This window comes from Rhinolophus ferrumequinum, chromosome X (assembly GCF_004115265.2).
Source record: "Rhinolophus ferrumequinum isolate MPI-CBG mRhiFer1 chromosome X, mRhiFer1_v1.p, whole genome shotgun sequence".
In the NCBI taxonomy this organism is placed as follows: Eukaryota; Metazoa; Chordata; class Mammalia; order Chiroptera; family Rhinolophidae; genus Rhinolophus; species Rhinolophus ferrumequinum.
The window spans coordinates 1713127-1720743 of NC_046284.1; the positions used below are offsets into that span (position 1 = coordinate 1713127).

General features: G+C 42.1%; 1 long non-coding RNA gene and 1 other non-coding gene across 2 annotated transcripts in view; both read left to right on the forward strand.

Annotated features, from left to right (window-relative positions):
- Positions 1 to 2993, forward strand: part of LOC117023551 (uncharacterized) — a 29110-nt gene extending 26117 nt beyond the window's left edge. The window contains exon 3 of the long non-coding RNA XR_004423229.1: positions 2066 to 2993. This is a non-coding gene — a long non-coding RNA (uncharacterized LOC117023551). The remainder of the gene's footprint in view (positions 1 to 2065) is intronic.
- TRNAI-AAU (transfer RNA isoleucine (anticodon AAU)) lies at positions 413 to 486 on the forward strand. The gene has a single exon. It is a non-coding gene; the product is annotated as a tRNA-Ile (tRNA).
- Positions 2994 to 7617: the final 4624 nt, after the last annotated feature.

Below are 7617 nucleotides of genomic sequence, written 5' to 3' on the forward strand. Positions count from 1 at the left end.
AGACTAAATCAAACTCGCACTCCATCCCTTTGGTATGACCATAGGATGGACATAATGTTTGATGTCTCTCTCTGTAATCTTAGAAGCTATTGATGCTTTAGTGTCTCTATCTATTTACCGAGGGTTGCAAAGTGGTGATATTCTAAGTTTATTATTTGTTTTTATTCATTGGAATAGTTTTGTAAAAAGTCATGTCCCCTCATCGTACTCTTCTGTTTCCCCGTTCATCTAGGAAAGGCAGGAATTTGCTTGGTTCTCTCCCCTTTTTGCTGAATTTTCAAGGTAATAATTTGGTTCCCTATCATGAGAGGTGATGTTTGAGCTGAGACATGAATGACGAGAAGAAGCCAGGTATTCAGAGACCTGCAGGAAGACTATTTCAGGCGAGGATCGATACAGAGGCACTAGAGGCGGCCAGTTAGCTCAGTTGGTTAGAGTGTGGTGCTAATAACACCAAGGTTGCCGGTTCGATCCCCGCATGGGCCACTATGAGCTGTGCCCTTCTTAAAAATAAATAAATAAGAACAACAAATACAGAGTCACTGAGGAAGGAGCAAGCTGCATTTAGTTCAGGGAACACGGAAGACCAGCACAGCCATGTTACTTTCACTCCTGCCTGTGGAACTGTCTTGTTAGAGACTGAATGTAGGCCCCTAAAATGCATGTTGAAACCCTATCCCCCAACGTGATGGTGTTAGGAGGTATATAGCCTTTGGTGGGCCATTAGGACTAGATGAGGTCACGAAGGGGATTAGTGCCCTTAAAAGTCATGACAGAGTGTGCTGCTTCTGCTCTCCACCTGGCAGAGGGCCCTCACCAGATCTCAACCATGCTGGCGTCTTGCTCTTGGAATTTTAGCTTCCAAAAACTGGAAGAAGTCAATTTCCATTGTGTATAAACCACCCAGTCCATGGTACTTTGTTCTAGCAGACTGAACTAAGACATATCTCTGAAGTCCATTACTGTCTCCTCCATTCTTACTACCACCCCAAATTAGTCTGGTGTCTCATCTTCTCTCCTGAACCACTGCAGTTGTCCAGCTGCTCTCACTGTCTCCAAACAGCGCTTCCACCCGGATCAGTGAACTCCTTACTCACCAAAAGCTTACAATTCAGTGGGTAATTCTCTCTGGTGGAAGTGAATCTATAATTTTATAACAGATGTCATTGGCAAAATAAGATTTATTTAATGGAGGGGAGTGTTTGCTGAACATCAAAGAGCACAGGCTTTGTAGTCAACCCTGATTTTGAGTCCCAGCTCTGACACTTGATAGCTGTGTGACCTACAGAAAATTATGTAACCTCCCCTGAGCTTCAGTTTCCTCATCTATTAAAAAAAATGATAATGCTTTTAATATACTGTTGTGAAAATTAAATGAGGATATGTATTCTCATTTGAGATACATAGAGAGGGTGCCAAAAAAAATCTAAAAACATTTTAAGAAAGGAAAAAACTGTATTAAAATTATGCTGATGGTAACCAGCACCTCTTATAATTTGAGCACCTCTTGTAATTGCAGAAGTCAAACATGACTTGTATCAATCTTTTATCAGTATATATTATAATTAATACAGTTTTTTCCTTTTTAAAAATGTGTATACGTTTTTTTGGCACCGTGTGTGTGTGTGTGTGTGTGTGTGTGTGTGTGTGTGTGTGTGTGGAGAGAGAGCGCCAAAAAAATGTATACACATTTTAAGAAAGGAAAACTGTATTAAGATTTTAATAATACATACCAGTAACAAAAGATGAATACAAGTCACATGTGACTTCTGCAATTACAAGAGGTGCTCAAAGTGGTTCCCATCAGCGTCCAGACACTTCTGATTACAGCAAACTACAGCTTGAGCAACGTTGACCAGTGTCCACTTGTATACATTTTTTGGCACCCCAGTATATATATAATAGAGACTGAGAGAACAGGGGGAAAAAAATATATATATATATATGTGTGTGTGTGTGTGTGTGTGTGTATGTATATATATACAGTGCTTGGATCAGAGTAAAGGCTCAGTAAAGAGTAGTTTTGTTAATGTTTTAATGACTCCTTACACCATGCCTTTTGCAGAAGCTCCAGTTTCAGTGGTGAATTCCACCTGCCTAAAACCTCGGTCACTGCCAAGAGCCATCCTAGAGCCATTTGAGAACATCCCAAACCTAAGGACCCCACTGGGATCTGAGAAGAGGAACTTGACACCACACCCCTCTAGCCTCGCAGAGTCCCGGTGACAAGCCTGTCTGGAAACCAGTGAGGCCCTTGGCTGATCAATAATACCTCGCAGTGACAGAACGCTTTGCAAACAACCTGTGTCTGATCACGTCCTCTCTAACCTCAGTGAGCCTCCTGGTTACTTTACCTTTCTCTTCATCCGGATCAGTAGTTCTCCCAGTCACCAGATTCAGAGTTCCTGTCTCTGGGACCCCTGCCTCCACGTCCTCTTTCTTCCTGTCTGCTCCCAGAGTCCCAGAACACTGCTAGAAGGAGAACCCAGCAGACCAGTATGAATTCATGCTGTCCAATTTCAACTTGGCCCTCGCAGCTGCTCAGCACCCCTTCCACTTGTCTCGTACATTCCCTGGCACTGGCCCCACAGAGGCTGTTCCACACCTTCCTCTTCTCAGATTCCAGCTCCTGTTCCACTCCTTCAGACCAATACACATACTTTCATCAGATGCGTGGCAACTGAGTAACACTGTTTTATAAAACTGTTTTATGGGGAACTTAAAATGTACAAAAGTAGACAGGATAGTATAATGGATCCCCATTTACCACTCAGCTTCAACTGGCATCAACTCTTGGGTACTCTTGTTTCATCTGTTTCCTCCCTCCCATATTGTTTTGGAGCAAATCCCAGATGTGATATCATTCCATACCTAAATATTAGGTTGGTGTAAAAGTAATTGTGGTTTAATATACATACGTATTGTGGTTTAATATACATATTAATATTTCAGTATGTATCTTTAAAAGGATCTTTTTATTTAAAAAATGCCCGTTGTAATACCATTAGCACATATAAAATAAACAAGCAATAATCCCTTAATATCATCAAATACCAAGTCTGAGTGTTTAAATTTCCCCTAGTTTCATAAATGTCCAAAGAATTTTTTTATAGTTTTTTGGTTTGAATCAGCCTCCAAAGTCCACACATTGTGATTGGTGGATATGTATTACATGTCACTTTAAAACTAAAGGTTCCCCTTCATCTCTTCCTTTCCTTACAATTTTTTGTTGAGGAAATTGGATTGTTTTTCAGTAGAGTTTCACACAGTCTGGGTTTTGCTGATTACATCTCCGTTGTATAGTTTACATGTCTCCTTGACCTCTGTTTGTTGTATATATTGGTAAAATCAATAATATGTGTACAATGCATCTTCGATTTCATTGTCCTGTTTTCAGTGGTGTGAGGAAATTGTCCATGGGACCAAAGAAGTGGAAGGATTCTGGCTTGGAGAGTGAGTCAGGAGGGAGCTAGGACCTCTTTATCAGGACTGAAACAGATGGTTGGGGTCAAAGCTCAATAAATAGTAACAGAAGGCCAGGCGAGATAGGACGGGTGAGGGGCCATGCAGTGTCAGATTTCCCCTCTGCTGGTGTGGAGCGGGATGGGCGGGGGAGGAGCGGTTGGGCCGAAGTCAGAACTGGACAAGGAGAGGTGGCACTTGAGCAGCATCTGGGATTATTTCCCAGGGGATTACTCTACTTGCTGTACCCTCTTTTCTAAATATATCTTGTTCATTCCCACCTCTGTGCTTTGACCCAGGGTATTTCCTCCTCTTGGAATGTCATCTCCTTTCACTCCCCCTATCCAAGTCCTACTTATCATTCACAACCAGTGCAAGTTCCCTCTGTTCCATATTTTTCCTTGTAGAGTCATAAAATTTTTCTGAAAGGATAAATAAGAGATCATTGATTGCTTTCCCAGGAAGGGAACGGAACTGGGTGGCCAGAGGACAGAGCTGGAAGGGAGAAAGATAGTATTGATTTGTTGCAGGAGGGACAGTTAATCTGATGAAAGTACCTAATCCAACGTCTGTGGAAATAGAAGCAGGGAGATTGGAATTTGTAGTTGGAGGAGAAAGAGGAAGGTGTGGAACAGCCTCTGTGGGGCCAGTGCCAGGGAATGTACGAGACAAGTGGAAGGGGTGCTGAGCAGCTGCGAGGGCCAAGTTGAAATTGGACAGCATGAATTCATACTGGTCTGCTGGGTTCTCCTTCTAGCAGTGTTCTGGGACTCTGGGAGCAGACAGGAAGAAAGAGGACGTGGAGGCAGGGGTCCCAGAGACAGGAACTCTGAATCTGGTGACTGGGAGAACTACTGATCCGGATGAAGAGAAAGGTAAAGTAACCAGGAGGCTCACTGAGGTTAGAGAGGACGTGATCAGACACAGGTTGTTTGCAAAGCGTTCTGTCACTGCGAGGTATTATTGATCAGCCAAGGGCCTCACTGGTTTCCAGACAGGCTTGTCACCGGGACTCTGCGAGGCTAGAGGGGTGTGGTGTCAAGTTCCTCTTCTCAGATCCCAGTGGGGTCCTTAGGTTTGGGATGTTCTCAAATGGCTCTAGGATGGCTCTTGGCAGTGACCGAGGTTTTAATCAGTAGCCATGTGACCTTGAGCAAGCTATTTCCTTCTTTGAGCCTTGGTTTCCTCATCTATAAAAATGGAGATCTACCAAATTCACAGAGCAGGTGTGCAGATGAAGTGAAATAATGTGGGTGAAAGCACCTAGCCCAGTGGTACATGGTACTGTTTGCCCTCAGCAGGTGAATATCCCCAAAGCTGATGCAACGTTAGGGTAAATATGTGCTCACTTTATAGACGAGCACAACCTGACTGTCAAGAAAATCCTCATTTCTTACTCAAACATCATAGAATTGGATATTGGAGATGTGTCCCTCCTAAGAAAGAAAAACAAAACTTTCCTAATAGGCTGAGGTGGTGAAAGCTTTTGGTGAAGAGATATAGTAGGAATACTGACAACAGCAAACACTTACATAGTACTTACTATATGCCAGACACTGTTCCAAATACACGTTACCTGTCACTACTCTAGTACACAGATCTGGACCTCAACGGAAAGAGAGGGCCTCGAGACAAAAATCTGTGAGTGGTAAGTTTTCTGAGATTGTTTTTAAGTTTCATCTGCATGTGGGTGGTATTGGAAGTCATGGGCATAAATGACAGTATCTAGAAGAGAGTTCCATGTCCAAAGAGAGCAAGCCTAGGGCTGAGTCCTGAGGAATTTCATCATTGAATGGCTGGGGAGAAAAGGAGGAGCCTGGAAAGGAGACTGAAAAGAATGACCAGAGATGTCAGAGGACAACCAAGAGGAGCGATGGATCATAGAAGCCAAAGTATGAAATGCAGTTCAAGGAAGAAAGCATCATGGGTGTCCACTGTGGCTTCAGAGATCAAGCAAGATGAGGACTAAAAGTATGCATTGGACTTAGTGACTCAGTGGCCAGTGATGACCTTATCACCACAGAGTGAGGGGTTGGAAGTCAGACTGAAGTGTGTTGTCAAGGGATGAGAAAGAAGGAAATGGAAAGGAATAGTTATTTCAAGAAGTTTAGTTATAAAGGAGAGAAGGGAGTTAAATTAAGTAGTAGCTAGAGAGGGATGTGAACTCGGGAAATTGTTTTAGGAAAAAGAGACGAGTATATTTAAATGCCAATGAAAAAAATCCGAGAGGAAAAGATTGAATAAATAGGAAAAAGGAAGGATAATTAATATAGTGTAAGGTTTCTGGGAAGGTGTGAGGGGATAGGATACAAAGCCCGGTGGGAAGAAATGAGAAGTGGAAAAGGAGGTAGGGAGAGGATTTGTGCTCATGTGAACAAATATGTAGATTTCATGGTGGGAAATTGGGATAAATTATATAATTTGCACAAAGCATTTAGCATAGTGCCTGGCAGGTTAGTTTGTATCAGAAATGGTAGCTATGGTTATTGTTATACCCCTGCTTGAAACTTGCTACATTTTAGGCTTTGGGCTATTATGTAAAATGAGCTGGTATACTACTATTAATGCTGTACACTTGAAATTGTATAGATCAAGTTCATATACAGCAAGGGTTACTTGAACTTTTTAATTCCTTACCTCCATCCTCTCCAGGATTTCTGGGTAGTTGCTGGTCCACTGATTTTGATAAGAAGACAGAAAAAAGTTGTACATTTAAGATTAGTGCACTTGATGCACTTATCTGTATGCATTTTATGTGTCCCTATAACTTTCAATGTCCACCAGAGCCCCTACGGATGTCAACTCACCCACAGAAAAATGACATTGAAAGTGAACTGCTGCCAGAGTTCGAAAGCATCTGAAGGGTTCCATTCAAGGGCGAAAGTTTGTTTGTACTTCAAATCCATAGAATGAGAGCAGAGATCTGAGTGAGAATTGTTCACTCTCCTGGAGGTCCAGGAGGTCCCTTTACCTCTGATCTGGGAGGCATCCCTGGACTCATCCCCTAGGACCCCCTAATCTTACCTCCGCCTCCAGATTCTCAGCCACGCTATGCTGTGATCCTCACCTTCGCTGCCCTTTCTCCCACCCCCATCTCCACCTATCTCCCCATGCAACTTTCTGTTCCTTGAGTCTGAACTAAGAGGAACAGGTGCTAGGAAATAACTTGAGATCATCTGAGGTTTGGTGAACTTCCTGGTTCCATGTTTCTTGGAGTTTGAATAGCCCAGATTCTGGGCCATGCTGTTGAGTATTTGACGCTAGGGAGACTCAAAAAAGAGTCTCCTCTGATTAAGAATCTGCATTTAAAAAAGAAAAGACCTATAGTGCCCTTTTAACGCTCTCTTAAATCATGTTCAAAATCCTTGATCTAGAATTTCGGGCTACTCCCAATCTATCTGCACTGCACTTTTTTTGTCCCCTCCCTTGAACATACCCCCCTGTATGTTAGTAGTGGTCACAAACAGCAGAGGGACTAAACTTGGAGAGCATCTGAAGAACACTTAATTTTCACTCTCAGTACTTCTGCACTGAGTCTTCTACAGTGACAATGTATTATTTTTAGAATTCAAACACGAAAAGTAAAGGAAAACAACCCATGGTTCTCCCTGTCTTCCATACCCATCCAAATTTCTCATTCTTCAAATTTCCATTCAAAACGTTTTTTCTTACCCTTCACATTCATGGTCAATTGATTTTCAACTAGGGTGCCAAGACCATTCAATGGGGACAAAAGAGTCTTTTCAAAAAATGGTGCTGGGACAACTGGATATTCATATACATAAACGTAAAGTTGGACCGCCCCACCCCCGCCTCATGTCACATACAAAAATTAATTCAAGATGGATCAAAGTCCTAAATGTAAGAGCTAAATCTATTAGGTTGGTGCAAAAGAAATTGTGGCTTAAAAGGTTAAAAATAATTGCAAAAACCACAATAACTTTTGCACCAACCTAAATAAAACTCTTGGAAGAATACATAGGAGCAAATCTTCATAACCTTGCACGAGACAATGGTTTCTTGATACAACCTCAAAAGCACCAGAAACTGAAAGAAAAATAGACAAACTGAACTGTATAAAAATGAAAAACTTTTGTGTATCAAAAGACACCACAAGGAAATGGAACGACAACACACACAATGGGAAGAAATATT